Source organism: Amblyomma maculatum, chromosome 5 (genome assembly GCF_055883805.1).
Source record: "Amblyomma maculatum isolate TAMU_Amacu chromosome 5, ASM5588380v1, whole genome shotgun sequence".
NCBI lineage: Eukaryota > Metazoa > Arthropoda > Arachnida > Ixodida > Ixodidae > Amblyomma > Amblyomma maculatum.
In genome coordinates, this window is record NC_139348.1 from 159,288,651 (window position 1) to 159,313,053 (window position 24,403).

At 44.2% G+C, this 24,403-nt stretch overlaps 1 long non-coding RNA gene across 1 annotated transcript in view; it reads right to left on the reverse strand.

The window, feature by feature from the left end:
• Positions 1–698: 698 nt before the first annotated feature.
• LOC146190113 (uncharacterized) overlaps positions 699–24,403 on the reverse strand; it is a 105,586-nt gene continuing 81,881 nt past the window's right edge. Inside the window, exons 3-4 of the long non-coding RNA XR_014707702.1 lie at positions 8,848–8,946; positions 699–891 (exon numbers count right to left, since the gene is read on the reverse strand). This is a non-coding gene — a long non-coding RNA (uncharacterized LOC146190113). The remainder of the gene's footprint in view (positions 892–8,847; positions 8,947–24,403) is intronic.

Genomic DNA, 24,403 nt, shown 5'->3' on the forward strand with positions numbered 1-24,403 from the left:
CATCAACGCTCCCTCTAAAGGCATGACCTCGCTAAGCATATGTTTGTGCCCTTGCCGGTGAACTGCCGCTTGTGTAACACGACGGACACCATTGATCACAGTTTTAATACCGTGATGATGCGCTTTTATGAGACATATTACAGTGGACGTTAAAATACATCCAAATCATACCATACAGTACTCTTTTTTTTTCCCGCTCTGAATAACTGTGTTGTGCCTTATAATTTTTTTATTTGATGTGGCTATTTAATTTAAGGAAAAGCCGAATTAAAGATCGTCATGCTGAACCACGACGATAATCGAATCCTTTATTGCAAGACCAGTGCGCGTTCGTGCGGGGAATCTATGCTGCCCTTGAAGAGGCGCCTAGTTGGCTACCACATCCCGATACTTGTGTGTGCCTCCCTGAATTTTGACTTTTGTTACGGTGGATAATACAGGGTTTCAGCGGGCTTCCATTGTACAGTTCAGTGACTTGAGGCATATGAGCTGTCTGTTATTGTTCCATGGAAGTTTTCTGATTCAATAGAGAGAAACGAAAAGTCCAGCGTGGCGCAGTGGTTTGCGCGCTCGGCTGGGAATTGGAGGGATAGTGGCTCGATTTCCGGTGGAGACAGGGTTTCTTTTTTAGCATCAGTTCGTGAGGACATGTCCTCACGCCATGAGCTAAGAAAGACTTTCGCCTTAAGTATTAATCATTTTATTTTCCCAACAATGCATTCGTACAATGACTGTCCCCGTCTTGCTTTTCGCTTCCATCAAATTTACAAAATCTGATAGTTTATTTTGCCCTTTCCGCTTGAAGGCATGTAGGCGCCATATTCAATATATACTTTCCGTTTTTCGTTTACTGCTCTTAATCAACTAGCATTTCCATGTGTCATCTGAATGCTATAAACAAAAAGAAAGGCGGAAGTTTATAATAAAGCGGCCGCGTCTTACCTCTGGGCAGCGCAGAAAAACAATTACTACCTGATTAGCCATGCACAAGAAAATTGTGGTTTAACGCTGAAGAAAGGCTTGATATTAGGATCTGTTTTGAGCTTATCAGGGCTTTATCTTATGAACGGCTGATGGCGGCAAGTTGTATAATTAATTGTTTGCTCGTTCATACATAATATATGCAGCGTGATGTTGTTACAGAAGAGCCCGACATATACATCGGTACTTTATTGCATTTCTTTCAGTAGTTGTTGCAGGTACCTGCTCATTCATAAAGATATTTATCTAAGAGAAGGGTGTTGGGATGCGAACCATTTGTTTGCTACAGAGCTTTAGAGCCCATCAATGCACGTTTTGTATTTCAGAGGGACCAAAGCTGCAGGCCACTCCTCTACCCACTCGCGACACAAACGTCTTCACTTTAACCTGTTAAGGCAGTGTTTGTTATACTCAAAGCGTGGTAAAACGTTTGCAAGGTAAGGCATTTAAGTCGATGTCGCAACATCCTTTGCGCAGTCCCGAACGTTTTCTTGCTCTCTCAGGTGCTTTCTGGGAAAAAGATCGTGTTTGTGCATGGGTGGATATGTTTATGAGTTAGCCTAATAGATAATGATTGTTTTTTGGCGAAATCACACACGAATGTGCAAGTTGAGGCGATTGTCCTGGCTGGTTTTGAAATTGCTTGAAAGTTTACTGATCTGATATTGTTGGCACCGCTTCTATGCTGGCCCGAAGCAACAGGTGGGCCTGTGGGTGAGGAACCATTGGATTCTTCCAGCCATTTCTAAATACATTTGGTGAGCAGTTTGCCAAACTTTCTCAATTTCGTTTAGGTTAGGGAGCGAGCTTCAAGCTTTTTGTGCAAAAGAAAAATGGGCCTTAGGAAAAGGTTTGCATACACTACGCTCTATTACTATTCATTTTCTTTTTCTGTGTTGAGGAAACACTGCTAACGTTCTGTACGCTGAAGGCGACATTTTAGGTGATGCGCCCGAAGAGTTAATTATGAATGAAACTGCAGAAATTATTCTAGTTAGGAGAGCTGCGAACTCTGCCTAACTGCTAGTGAAATTTCTTGCAATGAGCAGGGAACAAAGCTAGGTGCAGCCCCACACCTGGGCTGGTACATGTTAGTGCTCCTGTTAGGTGTTCCTGAAAAGCTATTATGAGAGCACATTTCGCTTGATCTGCTTCTATTGCAGACGTGTCGAATTACACTTTCAAGAGATCCTTTTCTGTAGGTAGCGTTTTCTGTATAGGGAAACTTAGTCAATGGTGCTAAACTCAATCTTTGAAATCAAGGAAAAAATACAAACACACCACAAAAAGCAGTAATTTCGATATTTTTCTAATTGGAGCTTTTCTTCCTTTTCCAAATTCGGTTACTACTGTCCTTAGAATAAAACTATCTTAATCTGCATACTTTCTGACTTCTTCCTCAGAATCCAATTCCTCAGACTTCTATCTTCTCCCTTTCCCCTGTCGCTTTTCTCCATCTCCGACATCCTTTTTTGTGCTTTGCTATTCATCGTCTTCATACCTATGCAAACAACGGAGATTTGCCTCTTGCGATTTTTCTCTTATTCATACAAGCCACATCCACTGCCTCACCGGTGATCATTCGATCGCTCGTGTTAATTTCGCGGATTTTTTTAAATATGTTCATTTATATCACATTGACCATCAAGACGTTCTATTTTTTTTTTTTTTTGGGGGGGGGGGCCTCTAGCCCACTCCTTCTTTCTCCTCCTTTAACCTAGACGGTACCGTATTGTAGCCCTCACAACACGAAGTGCATAACTGGGCCCGCTTGCACAAAACAATCTTAAGACTGTCTTAGCCAATTCCAGACTTAACTAGAGTCTAAAGAATAGGCCACTGGCATGGCCGCTTAAGACTGGATCAAAGACTGGGCTTCAGTCCTGACTTGAATAAGTCGCTTGTATGATTACGACTCTAGTGCTGTCTTGGTTAAGACCCAAGGACGCCAGGTGTCTAAGTAGAGAAATTAGGGAAATACAGGGATGCGCTGGCACTGTCCCTGCGTTAAGATGTACACATTCCGTGAATTTTGCGTTATGTAAAATCCGTGCCATTGCTTTTTGCGGCATAAGATTGTGTTACGAGGAAAAATGCCCCAAGTGGTTGATGAGGCCGTTCTGGGAAGCCACTCTGGTAAACATGAACCCGAAGCGTTCGACGTTCGGAACACGAGCCGTCTTAAATAAGCTTGGTCTTTCTAAAGACACCATTTAAGTCTGGACTTAGCTCGGACTTTATCGTGCAAGCCGGCCCTGGTATATTGTACCGAGAGCACATCTTCGTCTATTTGCATGGCTTGAAAATAATTTCAGTTGCGCTGGAAGGGTCCAAAAGCGTTCATTATGTCCACAATATCAGCGCATGCCGAGACTGTTTCATCAAACGCTACGGTGCTATAACTGATAACTCATCTATTAGTTGTTAGCTCATTCACCGTACATGTCACGAATGTAAGCTGTCATTTTCTAAATGAGTTATCTTTTTTGTTACATTATCTGCTGGTGGCACTTCTTGCACGAGAAAATGCATTTTGCAAGACTAAAAAGTTATGACAAATTATATTAGCCTCGGGAAGGAACTGCAGTTTACTTTAGGTAGCGAAGCACTGGAAGTAGTAGCCGAATATGTCTACTTAGGACAGATACTAACCGCAGAAACATACCATAGAAAGGAAATAACAAGAAGAATAGGATTGGGAGGGAGCGCATTTGGCAAGCACTCGCAGATTATTACTAGCAGCTTACCGGTATCGCTAAAGAGGAAAGTATACAACAGTTGCGTCTTACCTGTACTCACCTATAGAGCTGAAACGAGGAGGCTAACCAAGAGGGGTCTACTTACGTTGAGGGCAACGCAGAGGGCTATGGAACGGAAAATGATAGGGGTAACATTAGATGATAGGAAGCATGCAGAAGGGGTCAGAGAAATAACTCAAGTTCCTGACATTCTAGTGGAAATCAAGAAGAAGAAATGGGCACATGGGCAGGACTTGTAATGCGAAGAGAGGACAACCGATGGTCGCTTAGGGTAACCAACTGGATTGCAAAGGAACGAAAGCGTAGCAGGGGGCGGCAGAAAGTTAGGTGGACAGATGAGGTTAAGAAGTTCGCAGGGGTCAAGGGGATGCAGCTAGCATAGAACCGGGATAATTGGAGAAATATTGGAGCGGCCTTCGCCCTGCAGTAGGTATAGTCAAACTGATGATGATGATGATAAGCCTGCGCACATAATAGCAAAACTAGCTTAGCACCCAATGTAAAAAATTATTCAGGGAACAGGGGGTGTATAGGGATTTATACTGTAATTTAAGGGCCTTGAAACTAGCAGACGTGAGAGGCCTAACCATTTTATAATTTAGTGTTCATATCAGTTAAACGGAGTAGGGCTAATTTTATTCCTATTTTTAACACATCATCCTTCTGCAATACGTAGTTTTTTCACCTGTCATGGTTGAAAATAATTTATTTGAATCACGTAGCATTTGCCACTTGCATCCGATAGATGCCGCTAGTTCCCTTCTTGGTGATTAGTTGCCAAACATAGGATTACGCTTTTGAGCTTTTGCGTGCTCCATATATCAGGCTCTCCTGCAATGAAAAGAAAGCTCCAGGGAGCATACCCACGCAAAAAGAAAAAAAAAAGCGGCGAGGCTAATCAGAACAAGGGAATCAAGCCTGTTACTTGGACTATAATACAGTGGAACCACGTTCACCATACTAGAGCTGCGATGTACGCTGAGCGCCTGATACACTGGTCGCCTGCGAGACGATAATCCTGACTCTTTCAGTAGGCGCTTTCGGCGGAAAAAGCAGCTACTGGACCCCAGCCTCTCAATTACGCAACTGACATGGCGAGGGAAAATACTTCGCTGCCACCGCTAAGTCCTTCTCCGAAACAAGGGGGCAGCACGATCTCCCTCCACTCAGTTGGCCTTGTCTCACCGCTTATCCCCACTGCTCGTGGCGCCATACGGTCGCATTAAGGGGCGCCTAGTTTGTGCGGATACGGGGTCCCTAATTTATGAGAACGGGGAAAGGCGAAACTAGGGAGCTAACGCAAATGCCGTTATGTTCTCAGCTTCCAGATCCACTGTAACAAAGGTAACAAAAATTATATCTAATAAAGAAAGTGCGCGCAGCCAAGCTGAACTAAGGGTTGAAAGGACAAGTTTGACGGAAATCGAAGTTTAAGAAAATGGACATATGAGGCAGAATTTATAAGCGGTATAAGGGGCGCAAAGGAATAAAGAGTAGAAAAATAATATGAAAGTGATGACTTCTGCGAAATTCGGTTTTGTGGAAAACAAAAGCCCTCTGCATGCCCCAGCACTTAGGTCTAAAAGGTTAACTCATCTACATACAACACAAATGACGAAATGATCGGTTAGTTCACGTTCATGGAGGTAATATCTTTCAAGTCTCGCTCGTGATGCAGTTGCTGTGCGCAGTTTCTTTTGTCTATGCTGACATCCTTTCATGATGTTCTGAATAACTACCGAGCTGAAGCGCAATTAAATATCGAGTGATGAAACTGGCTTCACTGTTTCTAAGGCCGCAGTTTTTCCCGTCGCTTCCCTGAGCTTAGCTACTGTGAGATCAGCCACTCAAAAAGGCATCCCATATGAGAGACGATCACGTGCTTTTATAGCGGACTAAGCAGCTTCCTCCGAGGGATGCAGAAAATCAATACGTTTAGTGCCTATTTTACACTTGTTTATGCTGAAATCTGTACATAGATTGCGAACATGAACATTAAGCAAGACCACTTGCGAGAGTATCAGTGACGTCACAGCTTACGAAGTTTTGTTATGGGGATTAGCGGATAACATTTGTGCGTTGACCTCTAGCTGAGAAAGCTTGGACCATTTCCACGCGGATGATTACTTCAAGAGAAATTCGGGATACGTCCCTACTTCTCTTCGAATTTCCTCGCCATTTCTACCGAGAAATACGTCGGTCATTTTGTTTCGGGTGAATCGCATGAATGCAGCGCGCAAACGCGACCTACTTGTACGCACAAGAAATAGGCCATAGAGCTCGTCTTATTACGATGGGCATTGAATGCCTACTTTGTAGCGGATATCAAGGGGCGGCTCTCTGTCGCAGCTTATGTGCATGGAGAGTTGCGCTGCACGAATAAGCGTAACGTGGTTAGGCCCGAGGCCAATTGCACCACTCGGCCACTCTCCAGCGACTGTTCGGAGAAGATAACGCGCCTGCCTTTCTTCTGTACATTCATACTTGCCATTTTCGACATCAACAACGATAGCGACCTCCCGTTGCCGGTAGTACTCCGATGTCTAGTATCGCAATCGGGTCAGGATGCCATGGTTGGTTTCCAAAAGTTTCCTTCCCTTTCGCAATGTGAGAATCTGGTGTTTGGCGCTAGATGGTTCCATGTGTCAAGGTTAATAATGCAATACATTCTAGCAACTTTGACGAAACTTGCTAACAGTAATGTAGGTTTTGGGAGTTACCAGTAAAAGTGAACAATCATTGAACATTACGAAAGGCTAGTAATTTAATAAGCTGACATGACATCCTCCCTCGGTTACTGAAAGAGGTATAAAGATAAGGTTTAGAAATGTCTTTCATAGGGAGGGCTTAATTTCCGCTTAGATTCTAACTGGGGCTCGAGCTTCTGTTTATAGGCTACCGGCAACGCAAAAATGATAATAAACGGACACTGATTTCAATATTCAATTAGACCCAGCATCGTGAATAAGCCAACAAAATAACCTTATCAAATTTAGTGAGGCGATCAGCCCATGAAAAATGGCGATCACACTAAGAAAGGGTGAAGTAAAGAGAACAAGGAATTACAATAGTACTGTTAAAGAATAACGCTAAATGTACAATATAGTTAATGTGTGACTTAGTTTCGTTGAGAGACTGGATCGTAAAGAACGCAGACATATGCGCTGTTCCTGTCTTTCATCCTGCTTGTCACGGCTTTTCAATCGTTGCCGTCAGTCTGCACCAACCACCACGACTAAACGCAAAATGCCGAGCAGCTTATTATAATCGAAGTCACGGCAACTTCAGCTGCTTAACCCGTTAGTTTGCGCCTGGATTTTAATTTTGTAGAAAGCACATGATTCGAATAATGCAGAAAATTGGCCGAAAGACGCGATGTCTAAGTAATCATAACGCTGTATATCGAGCCACGCATTGAAAGCGTGTAGACATCACTGATTGAGAAGCCTCTGTTGTGAACCTAGAAAAAACATCAGAATACGCATAAAATTTGGCGGATGTAATTTTCGTGCTATTTTATAATTCTTTCGTGAAAGTTTGGCCCATGCTCAGCCCCCACTCGTGTTCAAACGCATCTCCGGTCCAATCTCCACGAGGCGTACCTTGAACTGAGTTCACGAGCAGCGGAAATGGCGCAGAAGACGATGACAGGACGGGGCCAGGCCGTCCTACGACAGCTTAAATTGAGTTATCAAATTTAGAAATTCGCTCGAAGAAAAGCCATGCAATGACAAAAACCTAAACGCGAGAAAAAAACTTATCCTTCCACCAAAAAACCCTGGAAATCACTGAAAGCCAGTAGTGCGGTTGGCTCTGACTTACTGCTTTTTTTTATGATGGATACGTTTCCATATTTAGATCCCTTAATTTCTCAACAAAGATGGGGAAGATAAAATTATGGGAGAACAGTGCGGGAAGAAAATGGGTAAGAGGAAGAATTTCAAAGTAAGGAACAAAGACCCATTAAACCAGCACAAAAAATTCTGAGAAGTTCCAACACCTCTCTCGGAGGCGGGAAAACTATATATGTTCCCCAACTTTCCTGTCGGCATTGTACGCTTCCCACACGACGTCTCATTTCCGACGTAATCTAGACTGCGGAGGGGGACGGGTAAAAAGAACTACAAAGCAGTGAAATAGTTGACGAAGCTGCCTTCGGCGTATTAATTAGATTACTGAGCAAACTTCACGGTAGAGATGAGGCTAAACTTCAGGGAGCTGGTGGCGCAATAAGCAGATTACCATGAACACGAACGTGTGTGCCTTCAAAGGCAAACTAAGTCACAGAAAAACAAGGGCAGCATGCACTGTCTTTATCGGAGGCTAAAGAAGGAACGAGAGGGCCGAGGAGATATCATAGAAAGAAAAAATTCTAATAAGAGAAGCCTTGCCTGCGTACATGAATGCTCCATTCTTCGTCAGCCCTGCGGCGAAGATAGATTGGAAAGTGCTAGGGCGCGGAAGTTTATTTAATCGGCCTAATCTGGAAGAGACGTCGGCGATGAGCTTAAAAGGCTTCAGAACACGGAATGCACGTTTTACAAGGCGACCCTTAGCATCGCTGAAAAGAAGGACCACATGAGAATCAGGATTGCATTTAGTTTTAACTACCTTTTGTAGAAGACTTAGAATGCGCTAGCAACCCAAGACACCGGCACCATGTTATCAGAATCGCCCTGTACCGTGCACCAGAAGATGCAATTGTGCTTGCACAGTTTGTCGCTTGGAGATGCTAGGCAAACGATGTAGACAGGCGCTTTAGGGCGGTTTTCTTGATCAAATATAGCCCTTTCTTAACGAACCCCAATATGTTTCCGACTTACAGATTTCTGCCCATGTAACTTAAGGATCTCGAACATACGATAATGAGCAATTGCCAACAACGAATATTTGGGCTCGACTCAATAAACGTTGTTCTGGGCAATAAACTTCACCTTGCGGAAGTCGGGAGTGCACGCCCTAGTTTTTAAGCTGCTCCTTATCATTCCATGCCACCAGCGCCACCACCTAGAGGATTTTGTTTTCTTGGTCTGAGCATCTCCTTCCCCAGAATAGTGATTGGTTTTGTGTTGATATTAATCTTTTGTTGCGTTTTCATAATACTTACTTGCACTCTACATGTTGATGCCTTTTCCAGGCCCATTGGTATGATATAAACTGTTGAGGCTCACCAGCTGGCATTTCAACAGTTGTTTTGTGTAAACATCTGGGAACATGATATAGGAGGAAAGGGCAAATTAATGTTTTGTTGCAGTATACAGGCGGCTATTATCATGAAAGTTACAGATAACACCCAAGAATCTTGACGGTGAAAGGTGTTCTCACTTGTCAAAGCAAATCAAGAAGGAGGTGATGAGGACCACTTGGAGCACTTATAATTTGGGCTGTGACCCCGCATAGGCAAAATCGCGATCTGAATGCCCAGGGAACGATGCAGCGTTCTCACATTAGGTATTTCGTTTATTTAGTTTTTGTCACCCAATTTCAACTTTTATTCTACACCTACCGTTGCTCTAGCGAACGCCAACCGTTTTATACCGCATATGTATATGGACGGATGACGTTCGTGCTACATTAGTGTCGTTCATTTCGTCTGCACTTTATTTGAGCCGTACTTCAAGTCTCTTCTATTTAGACATCTGAAGCGACTGCAACGTTGCCAGTTGCTGTTTATAAGATCTTGTGAAACAGGAAAAACAAGCATTACAAAAACAATAACAGCTCTAAGAAAAAGAAACAAAAATGTGGCAGAAATATCCATGAAAAAAAAATAGAAACGGCGATAGCTTGTGCGCGAAGCGTATACAGCATCTTCGGCCGATAAACCAAACACGCTCGTTATATTGTATGAAACTTTGTACTTCATGCCGCTTTTAGGTAGCGTTATACTATTCCGATTCCCAATCAGCATCAGTGTTCTATCCAAGGAGGAAGCTAGCTTGTGAGAAGTATTCAAACCTACGACATATGCGCCATTGTGAAGAGGAACTGTCTACTGAGAAGAGAGATACTGCGCGTTTATTTCTCTAAAAACCATCGCAAACGAAGACACAAAGATACTCGCGGAATTGAAAGGCTTTGTTCAAGCCTTTTGCCCTCTTATTTTAAGGCGAATCCTGAGCGTCTCCCTCATTTTATTGCTGCTAGTTTTGGCTGGTCTCCCCTAGTTTTATCGCCCTTTGGTTGCCCTGCCTTAGAGGCACTGCAGCGTCTGGTAAGCTAAATAAAATATGAAATTGATATCGAATGTGGGGATGCAAAAGCAGAAGTCACGAAAAAATTTACACTAACCAATGTGTGGAAGAAAGTATTGACAAGCCTATGCTTCAGCCTACAACAAGAACGCTGCTCTGGCTGCAGAAGCAAGATAACCTTGCGTCTCAGGAGACAGGGCAAGCGGTAAAATTGGGCTACTCGTCCAGACAAGAAAGTCGGTCTTTGGTTGACGGGTTAATCAGAGCCTAATTGGGGATGTTTCCTTGTTCTCCTTATCTTCCTAATAACCATGAAGGCAACGAGAGGCATCGTTTCCTAGCGAGGGAGCAGCGCGCCTGTCAACCGCGTTCCCGCAGGACATGGCAAAAGTAAAATCCAACGGTATAAGCGTAGGCTAGAGACACTAACCACTGCACTCAGGTGTCAACCACGTTGACGGACATTCCCGTTCTCTCAGACGCAGCATTATAGAGTTTCGCTCGTCACTTATACGTAGGCAATGTACTCGATCAAATGAACATTGTGGACGCTGAGAGGATGGTCCTAGACAGCAAGGCTGAACACAAACCGAATATCTTGTCAACTGCCAGACGAGTTTTTTTTTTTTTTTTTTTAACGATGTATTCCCGTTTCTCTGAGTTAGGCGGACCTGGACCCCGTTGATAAAAAAAAAAAAGCTAATTTCGTTCTATCTTGTTTTATTCTTGCAAGGAAGGACTATTTTAGGCAGCCAGGACGGAAGATGAGAATAAGAAAAATGAATATGTTCATTTTTCATTTATTTTGATTAGCAAACGTTATGTGCGTTTTGCTCAGTCGAGTGGGCAAAAATATAAAAATTGACGCCATCGACAGTGAGACCAGTGAACAGAACTTTAATCAGAAAGGAGTATATTTTGATGTAATAACAAACATGATACTGAGCATTTATACCATAATGCTAATTATTAAAATGAAAAGAACAGAAAGCACTTTCATAGACCGCAATAAGAGAATTATTTAACGTGTAAGCAGGCAAATAAGTTAAAACTACGGATTGAGTGAAGGACGGATGATATCGTGCTAGAAAAACTGACCGCCCTTCATACGCAATGCGAGGTCACATCGACGGTACCGGATTCATGAAAGAACGCTAGCGTTAGCTTAATTCATAAGAAAGGGATACTAAGCACTTGAAACATCACAGACTAACCACCCAATTGTTCGCTAAATAAACGGCATTTCTTAAGGTAATCGCTAATAGAAACAGGCAACCTTAAACATCAGTCAACCAAAGGGTCAAGCAGGTTTTCGGAAAGGAGTACATCATACATCTACTGTCAACCATGTGATAGAAAAATACTCGGAATGTAACCAGTCCCTGTACATAGCAGTTATTAATTACGGAAAGGCATTTGACTGACTCGAAACCTTGCCAGTCACACAGGCATTGCGAAATCAGAGAGTAGATAAACTGTATGTGAAATCACAGGAGAATATATGTAGTGGCGGCACAGCAGCCATAGTTCTACATGATGATTGTAATAACATTTCCCCATAAAAAGATGTTTGGCAAAGAGATGTAATCTTTCAGGGTTATTCACAGCATGTTTAGGCGAACTATTAGAGACTTGGAATGGATTAGAAGCAGCTAGAGATTAGGATCGATGAGGACTACCTCAGTAATCTGTGATTCCCTAATGGCACTGTCTTGCCGAGTACTCAGGGGATGAATTCAAAAGAATCAATGATGACCTCGACAAGAAAAGCAGAAAAAAAGGCCTAAAAATAATAGTCAGAAGACTAGGGCAATGTTCAGCAAACTCGGAAAGGAAAATCAGTTTACAATAGGTAGCGAAGCACTGGAAGTCGTAGGTGAATACGCCTTCTTAGGACAGGTATTAACTGCTAATCCGGACCGTGAACGGGAAATAGCAAATAGATTAAGATTAGGATCGAGCTCATTTGGCAAGCACTGGCAGCCTATGACTAGCAGCTGACTAGTATTGCTCAGGAGAAAGTATGTAACAGTAGCATCTTACCTGTATTCACCTCTGTGGCTGGAACGTGGAGGCTAACGAAAAGGGTTCTACTCAAGTTGAGGACAACGCAAATAGCTATGAAACCAAAAATGGTAAGTGTAACATTAACAGATAGGAAGTAGGCGGAGGTTTTCAGATAAATAACTGGAGTTAATGATATTCTCCTGCAAACAAAGAAGAAATAGGCTTGGTGACTTTATGCAGCATGCAGAAAGAATGACCTATGGTCGCTAAAGCTAACACATAGGATTTGAAGAGAAGAAAAGCGTAGCAAGTGGTGGCAGAAAGTTAGTGGGGCGGATGAGGTTAAGGATTTCGCAAGGGTATAGTGGATGCAACTAGCACAAAACCAGGTTAATTAAATTATTATGTGAGAGACATTCGCCCTGCACTGAGTACAGTCCCGCCGATAATGATATTATGAGTCAACAAAAGTGCGAAGAGAGGGAATTAAACAAGCACACATTTTATACACCGTTATTTTAAAATGCAGCAATTTCAGCTCTTAATGGCCTTGAATATACAACAAATTGACTGCTACACTGCAAGAAGCGAACGGTGAAACTATGCCTGCCATTTCATGCAGCTCTAAAACTGAACAGCTCATTTCGCACCACATACGTCAAGTTTGTGTTATGTGTTTTGTTCAAATATTTATTTCCTAATTTTAGGAACCAGAGGCTAACGCTGCTTTACAAAATGCGAGAATGAATATATATAATAATTGGTTCACAGGAAGGTAAAGGTGCAGTATCTGTCTCACTTCTTTCTGTGGACATCTGAACCGCACCGTAAGAAAAAGGAGAAAGTTGGAAGTGGACGTAGAAAGAGAGGAAGAGGAGCCATAGTGGATGGCTACGGGGTAATTTCGACCACCTGGGGATCTTTAACGTCATCATCTTTATCATCATCTTCATTATTAGCCTGCAGCATCACTGCAGGGCGAAGGCCTCTCCCATATTTCCCCAATTAACCTGGTTCTGTGCTAGCTAGAGAGGTAACGTTCTTAAGTTTCGGGGGGTAGTAAATATTCAGAATGTGTACAGGTGGATCAGACCGCTTCAGGGGCAGTACCGAGGCCATCGTGTATTCGAAGGTCGTGTTGTGGGGAGTGTGACCTCCTGCGCAGTATATTGCTTGTTTACAGGAACGACAGCACAGCTAGCGCACACACTCAGAGACCAATACCTATGCACCACCAAGGACACCCGTATAGTTGCCTAATCGTATGCAGGCAAAGAGAACACAGGGCTAGACACTCCGTTCCAGCTCCACGACCTTCGGGCGGCCTTAAGCAAGATGAAGCGCGGCACTGCTCGTGGGCGCGACAAGGTTACAGTCAAGCTTTTGGCCAACCTTTCTGATGCAGCCTATACCGTGCTCTTCAAATACATTATAGTATTTGGGACGGAGACACTCCTCTCCCTCTCGATTGGAAGTCGTCTCTCGGGCCCTTCATCCCGAAGGCTGAGAAACCTATTTATGTGGAGAACCATCGCCCCACCTATCTCACGTCTGGTGTCGGCAAGCTAATGAAGACAATGATGCGTGACAAACCCTCCGAATTTCTCCAAACACATCACATTTTCGCGGATACCATGCTCGGTTTTCCTTCTTCTCCACCACGACATTTTAGATCCTGTCGAATGTCCCCATAACGACAAGGTGGTCCTGGCCTTGGATCTCATAGGCGCATTCGACAATATGAAGCACCAAGTAATCCTCGACCATCTCAGTCAGACCAACTGTGGCCGCAAAACACTAATTTACATAAGACAATTCTTTACATACCGCCAAGCCTAATACGCATACAAGATGCAGAATACGGGCCATACACCATCGGCTCGAGGGGAACACCTCAAGGCGCAGTTTTGCCTCCCCTTCTCTTCAATTTGGTCATGCTCTATCTGCCCGCCAAATTGGCATCTCTTCCCGGGATATATCACGCACTTTAAGCGGATGATATCACAGTCTGAGCCAAGCAAGGTAACCTGGGTCACATCGAGTCCTACCTGCCAGCAGCGGCGACTGTAGTCGATGACTGCGCGACGTACTGCGGGCTCCAGTGCGCCTCAGCTAAATCTGAATTTGTGCGCATACGCTCCTCCCCTCGAGACACAACTCAATTTTGCATCAGTCTCCCCTCGGGACCGATCCGGGAGGCCAAAGAGATCCGCGTCCTTGGCCTCTTCATACAACATAAACGCAAGGCCGACACCACCCTAGCCAAACTTTGCACGGTGGGAGACCAGGTGGGTCGTATTGTCCGCTGGGACTCCAACAAAAGGGGCGGATTACGAAGCAAGGATGCACTGCCGCTTGCCCATGCTTTGGTAACGAGCAAAATCATCTACTCGATCACTTACTTGTACCAACGCAAACACGATGATAACCAACTGGAGGCCATCCACCGGAAAGTCATCAAGCGGGTTCTCGACCTTCCGGTCAGCACGTCCAACCACAGCACGTCCAAACATAAACTTCTGGCTCTTAGCTTCCGGAGCTTCGAGTAGCCCACTTACTAAACCAATACACGCGTCTTACACAGACCACGTCCTGTCGCCGTCTCTTGGACAGGCTACACATCAAACACGAATACCACATTGAGGTAAGGGTGAGAGTGCCAGAACCCTGGAGACACGCCCTCCGGGTCTGACCTCTTCCCCGCAACATGTCCAAAGAAGACCATAGCGGTCGCCAGGCGCACGCGGAAGCGTTAGAGCGATAATATGGTTACCAACAACACGTTTATTACGCGGACGTTGCCAGCCCGCACCACGGGGGGTGGTATACGGCTGCAGTCGTACACAATACGAACCCAGTTAACGGGCTAACTTTCAAAGCCTAAAGCACAACAACCGCAGTGGAGCTTGCCGTTGCTCTGGCTTTCAGTATTCCCAAGTCGAAACACATCATCACCGACTCGCGAGTGGCCTGTCGGAAGTATAGGCTTGGGTGGGCTACCTCGCTTGCCCGGTGTATACTGCATATAGCTGCCGATACAAAAACCCAACTCTGCATAACCTCATTTGAGCGCCCGGTCACCAGGGTCTCAAGGAAAACTAACAGGCCGATCAGGCCGTCCGCGCCCTCTGTCCCCGGGTATCTCCTCCTTGGAAGCCTACTCCCAATCAGACAATCTTGCCCTTACATTCAAAGTCATCACTGATTACTACAAAGAGGAGCACAGGCGCTACCGGCCCCTTGTAAAGGACTTGATATCGCTGACGAGCACCTTCTCATCAAAATTTTCACCAATACTGTACTGTGCCCGGTGGTGCTTAAACATTTCAACCCATGGTGCGTGCCAGTACTGTGGTGATGTGGCTGACACCTTCCACATAGTCTGGGCGTGCCAATCAAACCCATCTATTCGCCCCAATCCCAATCCAACCAGAGAGGCCTGGGAGGCGGCCCTGCTCGGCTGTCAAGACATCAGGGCTCAAAAGGCCCTGGTTCAATGAATTCGGGCGTCGTTTCTTGCCAATGGGGCCCCAAAATAGGGACTCCACATTGTATTGTGAGGGAAGGAGGCCAATAAGTCTCTAATCCAAACACCTCTGTAACCATTTATTTGTTAATAATTTTTTTAACCAGAAGCTACCACTGCACCACAGCATCAGGCCGGAGCACTTGAACCCAGTTATGATTTTCTGGCTTCATTGATGAGCCAATAAGGACATCCTCATTCAGGTGCTTCAGCTTTAACGTGGTGCGTTTCTTATTTCTTGCTAAATACGCCCTGGTTCATCCAGGCTACTTTTACACAGCTACCTTAAAAAGTTAACTCTGCCTTGTCATCGTCTTGGTTTCTGATTATCCTTTGCTTTTGTGAATGACATGAAAAACTGCACAAGCGCACTTTTGCATTTCTCCTTCATTGAATTAACTCGCTGCGGCTAGGAATCAGTCATGCGAACTTGGAATTAATGGGCGAGGCACGTAGCCATGCTGCGAGCGCCTTGGAATTTATCATAAGCAGTGCAGCTTGGTTCAGTAACCATCGCATATTATCTTTCTTTTCGGCTGCATATCTCCCCCTGCTCTTCTTGGTATTGCTTTAGTTTCGTTTAAATTTTAGTCGACGTTTCGTCAGGACTCCTGCCTTTTTAAATACTAAGTCTGACATATATATATATATATATATATATATATATATATATATATATATATATATATATATATATATATATTGCAACAAGCTTGCCCTTCAATGAAGTTTCTTTCCGGGCACATCGTATGAGTTTCACTCTCACGATGGCAGACTTCGAAGTCAAAAATGTTTTTTAACGGCAGTAAATATTCCTTTCCCCGATGGCCCCCCTCTGATGCAATTTGTAACGACCAACGGGAAGAGTTGCACCGAAGTTGGCTTCGCTAGCCTGAACAAAACGTTGTGCCAGCATACACTAAGTAGCTCACTTATTGGTTTAGCTATTTCCGATTGCCAAACCGGAGGCGCAATACCAAGACTAGTCTGCTTCATACGATCACCTCCGTTTAAGGGGATGAACGACCATTACCCATCCCGGAGAAGAGCTCCAAATGAATAGCGGTAAACGTCTCCCACAAATGAGGCTTTACGCAAATAGCCGAAGATGTAGCATTTAGGGTTGATTATCTAGAGCAGAGTTTTAATTCTGCTACCCAAATAGCCGATTTAATTAAGCTACCCAAATTGACGAAGATGTAGCATTTAGGGTTGATTATCTAGAGCAGAGATTTAATTCTGAGAGGTGATTTGCGTTGTTGGCAGAAAAAAAAACATAGCAAAGCTGTATATACATCCGTCCTAATCACGACAGCTTTTATGCATCATCTGGCAACGTATATTGGGTTATCAGTGTCATGCACGGATAGCAGCTCCAGAGTTACGTTTCGAGCCAAAGCCATTTTTTTTTTGCCCGGAGGAAACAAAATGTGGCTCGTTCCATACACGCTACATAGATGTCATAAAAACAGGACGAAAATGAACCTTTACTCCCCAGTACACTAAGTGCTCATCATTGCGTAGTCAATTGGGAATGTTGAAAGCTCTTCCTCACTCGGACGGGACCTTAGGAGTGCATTACACGGAGTGTAAATCCTGCAAGAAAATTCTCCTTTTTCACACAATATTCTCGGGAAATAGCCCTTCCTCTAAAACAACAAATGATAATAGAAAAGCTAAAGTATTTGTGAATCTGGCTTCAATAAGTTGGTCAGACATTAACATCATTGTCTTGTTTAGCGTCGCAACTAGTTATCAGGGCAAAATGAAACCCTTAAATAAATTAATTATTCTTCTCGTAATTGCAGAATTGCCTTTATTTAACTCTTACCAGACTCAGAAAAACAAGTAGTGGCAGCCACCACTTGAATACTTGAACAAAATTCATCTGCAGTTCTTGAGCGCCACTACCATCGAAATAGCTTCTAATATTTTGTAGAGTATTTATCTCCTTTTGTGCGCTTCATACCAATTCTTCTCGTGCCTGCTGTAGAGCTTCAGTAGCGGTGCGCTCCGGTATTGAGTCAGAATGTTGGAAATCAAACCCAGCCGTGGCAGTCACGCTTAAGTGTCGGCGAAACGAGACATGCGTCGGTCTGGTAAGCGATGTTTATGCCCTGTACTTATCTCATGACTGTGTACAGTAATTATAGGCTATATGCCTGAGTCGTTTGGGCTTGAGGCCTTAAATTATAGGCACATAACATTACCATTCATAATAACAATACCGTTACTTAAGGCCTGAATATCCTTCTTACATTCCGGCCGTACCTAGGCACGCAGTCTTCAATGATCTCCTATAGCATTATTCTTTCGAGCGCCTACCGGCCCCGATGAATTCACGATTAGTTCGATAGATGTGGTCTCGTTATTTGGGTTCTGTGTAAACTTTAAGTAAATGGGAAATTTTGTAATCGTTCTAAGGTACAAACCTGAATTAAACGCCTTGTTATTTGCTCTTTTCAGTGTTAAAATTTCCTCCGAATGTGTGGACTCAGGGTCAATATTCGAGCAATAGAAGGTCGCCCTAGAGAACTTACGTGAAACGCACTGCGAAGAAAGCACATTCAAAAGGCTTTGAAGAGGGAAACAAGGAAGAGTATATAGGTTTTTTGATAAATGCCATTTTCGTCTTCGATGCAAGAGCTCTACCGTGCGTGGCAAAGCGCTCCGCACTGGGCTGTTTTTCGGGACGGTTTCAGCATTATAAATTGCTTTTGGCATCACCAGTTTGGAGACTCAACCTAAAAGCATCTCGTTTGACTCTTGACAAGTCTTGCGTTTAAAATGATGTAATCATGCTCTCGAAAACATTGTATTGTTTCGATAGCCACGTTCGATTTTCTGCATGAGATGCACTTTTCTTAACCGCACCACATATAATATAGATAGGAATATAGGAAATGTATAATATAGGAAAGCAAAACAATTCGTGCCAAATTTTAGTCGAACGCTTTGCGAAAGAACTAAACAATCGAGACAATTGATCTTAAATTGAGCTATTATAGTCATTTACCCTTGTTTACCGCCCACCACAAGTCGACAGAATCGCGTGATCCTTTGTGCTTTGAACAAGAAATCATTCTTATCATGTATAGGAAGTGTATTTAGCACATACAAGAACGCTGTACTCCCACAGTCCCGACCTCTACGAGGCATCAACTGGTTTGTTTCTACTGCCCAGCTGTGCTGTTTTAAGGTGCCAACCTCTTGCCCTTCTCACATATCGTAATCCCCACAGAAGCAAGACTACCGACTGCTTAATCATGTACTCGTGATTCTCAACTACGGATTATGTTTTTTTTTTTAATAAAAAACTCTTCGAAGCTTATGTTCGGCCGCTAGTACTTCAAGGGTTTCAATAAGTTTTCACTACACACAAGGAGTACTTCTGCAGGTGCACGTGTTGAGGAAAGCTGCCCGCGTCATCCTGATTTCCTCGAATTTCATTTTTGAACCACTGCTTTTGCCACTTGAAGCAGGTATGAAAGCTCCAATAATTTAGTTGGCGCAACTAGCATCACGTCTAACTACACTTTCTTCTTTACACGCACTCTGCATACGCAACACTCATAAGCGCGAGAATACCGCGACTTGGAAGAAGGCTAACTGTATCTAGTCAGACAGAAAGGTGACGTCACGGATTTGAAAAATTACGGGCCGGTAGGGGTTTATCCGATACGCACAGGATGTTAATTATAGGTTACCAGAATCATAAAATGTAAGCATGGCCAAGATGAGCTTATACCTGCAGCTCGGTAGGGCTACGTTCCTTTATGCGAACAATGCAAGTTGTGCTCCGCTGCTTTCTTCATTCAAGCCCGTTATGTTTCTTCATATCCGTGCCACAACGCAACAACAACACGTGGCGCGACGAACTCGCCTCAGCAAAGCATCTGATCGTCTTCGAAAGGTTGCAAAGATTGCACCAGCTTCCAAAATGTTTTATCACTGAATGGCGTAAACCCCGACACAGACCTGGTTATATCCGGACTGATCCCAGAAACGATAACAAGCTAGTGCAACAGAAAAGGAAACAACGCATAAAACATAAAACCGCGCGGTGAACGAGTGTTTCTTCGAGAAATGCGTGCCCACTAAGAAGTGGGTGCCATCGAGTCGCAACAGGAAGTCGGTATCCGGAAGTGTTTTTCCGTAAGGCTCGGAGTGCACTACTGCGGACTGACGGGGTCGCCGTGGCGCTCTCTTCGCAGCGGAAATAATTCCGCCCAGCCAGGTCACTCGCTGCCGGAAATCAATGGCTCCAGCGACGTGCTCATGTGGTAGTCGAATCGGAGAGGGATGCCAACGCGACCTCTCTCCGTGCTGTTCAGTCTGTTCGTGTGGGTCGTGATGTGCGTGAGGCCATGGATGGAAGCCTCACTTCCCAAGCGGAGAACGTGAAGGCCGAACAGAAGGAGGTTAATATTGTTGACGTCGTAAGGGCGTTATGAAAAAGCCCTCAGTTCCTGCTGACCTGGTTTACTGTCCCTGCGAAAAAAAAAATAGTTGAGCGCCTATAGTCAAGACAGGTCACCCGTAGGGTGAATGAAGCATTAGTCTAATCTCTCCAGAATACAGAGAAACCTCGATTTGAACTACGTCAGTTTTGTGCTTTCAAATGCGGTTTTGGCGAAGACTTCAAAAGGAAAATGCGCAGTGACTTTGAAATTCACACTTTAGAAAACAGCTTCCATTTCATAATGCGATTTTCTCAAGTCGAGCAACCGAATGATGGGTGCCAATGAGGGGACGGGACAGGTACTTGCTGAGCAGTCCTGCTAATGCCAGCCGTAAGCCCTGACTATAACCGAATATGGTGTAATAGATTTGCTTAGACGCAGACGGTTAACCCAATATGCCGCCAGGAAAGCTACAAAAACAAACCAGAGAAGTGAAGGCAGGAGAGTTGCGAGAAAGAAGATAGCAAACAAAAGATGGAGGGCAAGATAGGAAACGGCGACAGCCGATTCCCTTATTCGGGTCCGCCCCTGGGGTACCGCCTATAAAAAGCGTAGGTCAAAGGGGTGTGTTGCTTTCACCGAGGGGCCTTAAAGGTCCAATCACTGCGCAGTGACTCAATCACCAGTATCCCAAGGATTAGGATCCACGCAGAGGTAAAAGTGGGTGCTCGGTCTCAGTGGTGTCGCACAATAGACGCAAACATCTGCTTTAGCAGAATCCTTCTACAGAGTCCAAGAATGAGGAAGACGAGTACATCATTGTTTGTTTCCTGATGAAGCACTTTTGCCAGTTATTTCTAAGAATATTTGAGTACTCTGCTGGGAAATTTGTGTATCGTCTAGAGCGTTTCACTCCCTCATATTTCGCGTAAAGAAAGAATATTTGAGCAAAAATATTCTTCTAATGCGAGTTTGTTCTAGTGTCTCATTTTTTTGGAAGTATTGAAGGTAATATAAGTGACAGAATCAACTTTAGGTTTGTTATTGCAGAGGATGTACAGACATTTTAGTCGGTGAAGCGTAGCAATAGCTAGCGTATCAAGCCTGATCTTATACAGCCTTTACGTCGGTGAGTCGGTGCACCTATATCTCCTAAAAATGGAACGCACACCTTTTTGCCGAATAACCTCAAGCGTAACCACGCAATCTTGCTTATAACGGAAATAGGCGACGTTTGCTTATTCTAATATCGTATACGTATTATGGTATGAAGGTTCGCTTCCTTCGTGGAATATTTCACATCAGAAAACATTCGCTCCAAACATGCCAAGGCAGAAACGCAATTGTAACCTACTCGAACGCCACAGCTGCATTTGAAGTAAATGACAGGAATGCAATACTGCAATTTCGGTCAGCTAGCGCTCAATTATAATTTCCTTATAATATTCATTTCATATCCATTCATACACTTTGCACTTAGGCGTTCTTATCAAAGGAGCAGCCAAGCAGCGACAACGGTCTAGCCCAGTTCTATGCCAGCCGTCCCCATCAGGTCCTTCCTTCGTCCAAAATAATACAACCGCCCTATAGGTGTATTAAGTCACCTTCATTCGTTGTTTTTGCCTTGGCGTGGCTTCCGTGAACTTTTGGTTTCTTCTAATGACTATGACTGTCAGTTTTACTTCAAAAATTGCTAATGTCACTAGCCAATTTAACATTGATTAGGAGGTCGGTTAGCGTTGAGTGATGAGAGGCATTCAATACATAGTCAATGGACATTAGCTAATATTAACCACTGTTAGCTCAAGGACATGAATGTATTTTGAAGGTGGAAGTGACGTTTACTATTTGAATTCATCATCATCATCATCATCAGCCTGATTATACCCCCTGCAGGGCGAAGGCCTCTCCCATATTTCTCCACTTAACCCAGTTCTGTGCTAGCTGCATCCACTTGACCCTTGCGAACTTCTTAATCTCATCCGCCCACCTAACTTTCTGCCGCCCCCTGCTACGCTTTCCTTCCCTTGGAATCCAGTTTGTTACCCTCAGCGGCCATCGGTTATCCTCTCTTCGCACTACATGTCCTGCCCATGTTCATTTCTTCTTCTTAATTTGTACTAGAATGTCGGTAACTTGAGTTATTTCTCTGACCCATTCTGCACGCTTTCTATCTCTTAATGTTACCCCTACCATTTTTCGTTCCATAGCCCTCTGGGTTGTCCTCAACTTAAGTAGAACTCTCTTGGTTAGTCTCCACGTTTCAGCCCCATAGGTGAGTACAGGCAAGATGCAACTGTTGTATACTTTTCTCTTGAGCGATACCGGTAAGCTGCTAGTCATAATCTGCGAGTGCTTGCCAAATGTACTCCATCCCAATCTTATTCTTCTTGTTATTTCCTTTTCATGGTCCGGATCTGCGGTTACTACCTGTCCTAAGTAGACATATTCGCCTACTATTTCCAGTATTTTGCTACCTAATGTAAACTGCTGTTCCTTCCCGAGGCTGTTGAAAATTACCTTAGTCTTCTGCATATTGATTTTCAAGCCTACCTTTCTACTTTTCCTGTCTAGGTCATCAATCAGTATTTGCAGTTCATCCCCCGAATTGCTTAGCAAGGCAATGTCATCAGCAAATCGCAGATTACTGAGGTATTCTCCATCTACCCTTATCCCTAACTGCTCCCATTCCAAGTCTCTGAATACCTCTTCTAAACAAGCTGTGAATATTACATTGGAGATTGTGTCTCCTTGCCTAACACTTTTCTTTATGGGAATTTTGTTACTTGCTTTATGCAGAACTATGGTTGCTGTGCAGCCACTATATATATATATATCTTCCAGCACTTTCACGTACGGCTCGTCTACCCCCTGATTTCGCAATGCCTGCATCACCGCCGAGGTTTCAACTGAGTCAAATGCTTTTTCGTAATCAATGAATGCTATGTATAAGGGCTGGTTATATTCCGAGCATTTTTCTATCACCTGATTGATGGTATGGATATGATCGATAGTAGAGTACCGTTTCCGAAACCCTGCTTGATCCTTTGCTTGATTGCAGTCTAAGGTTGTCCTGATTCTATTAGCGATTACCTTAGTAAATACCTTATACGTAACAGACAGTAAGCTGATTGGTGTGTAATTTTTAAGGTCCTTAGAGTCTCCTTTCTTGTGAATGAGGATAATGTTTGCATTCTTCCATGGTCCCGGTACCGTCGATGACACCAGGCACTGCGTATACAGGGTGACCAGTTTTTGTAGCATGATATCCCCCCCGTCCTTCAGCAAATCTGTAGTTATCTGATCCTCTCCAGCTGATTTCCCCCTTTTCATAGTTTCTAGTGCTTTCTTGACCTCGTCCTTCGTCACTGGTGGAACGTCTGACTGTTTTTCCCTACCGCCAATCTCATTACGGTCCTGCATTACGGAGGTGCAGCGGTGGCGTAGCGGTAGAACATCCGCCTCGCATGCAAGAGGACCGGAGTTCAAATCTCGGTGCCGCGCAATTCTCCACCGGATGAAAAAAAAAAAAAATCCGCGTGTCGATGGAACTGCATACACAGGTTTGGGGTGCGACCTGACGCCAGTGAACACCTCCAGCAACGCACTCCCTTACCAGAACAGGAGTTGGCCACCCTGGTGCAGTAATTGGCCGCAACCTCCTATGATAAGCTCCATAAAACCCCGGCCCTCAGTCACCAGCGGCTGCGGAACAACTGACCACGGCGGCGGTCAGACCTGTGACGCAGCAGGGGGTGCTAAGAAAGCCTGGCTCCGCTGGACAGGCCGCCATTGGAAACTGACCCTGGCAACGTTTAATGCTAAAACCCTAGCTAGTGAAGCTAGTTTAGCAGTGCTGTTAGAGGAACTAGAGGGCATGAAATGGGATGTCATAGGGCTTAGTGAAGTTAGGAGGCCGAATGAGGCATATACTGTACTGAAGGAGGGGCATGTACTGTGTTATTGGGGTTTACCAGAGAGGCGACAACTAGGAGTAGGTTTTCTTGTCAATAAGTATATAGCGGGCAATATAGATGAATTCTATAGTATTAATGAGAGGGTTGCAGGCATCGTAATTAGGCTTAATAAGCGGTATAAACTGAAGGTTGTACAGGCCTATGCACCTACATGTAGTTATGATGACCAGGCAGTTGAAAGCTTCTACGAAGGTGTAGAATCGGCAATGCAAAAAGTAAAGACGCAGTATACTGTACTAATGGGCGACTTCAATGCCAAGGTAGGGAAAAAACAGGCAGGAGACAAGGCAGTAGGTGACTATGGCATTGGTTCTAGGAATAGCAGGGGGGAGTTACTAGTTGAGTTTGCAGAGCGCAATAACTTACGAATCATGAATACCTTCTTCAACAAACGGAAGAACCGGAAATGGACATGGAAAAGTCCTAACGGAGAGACTAAAAATGAAATCGACTTCATAATGTGTTCAACCCCCGCCATTATGCAAGATGTAGAGGTAATCGGGAAAGTGCGATGCAGTGACCACAGGATGGTGAGGTCACGAATTAGCCTAAATCT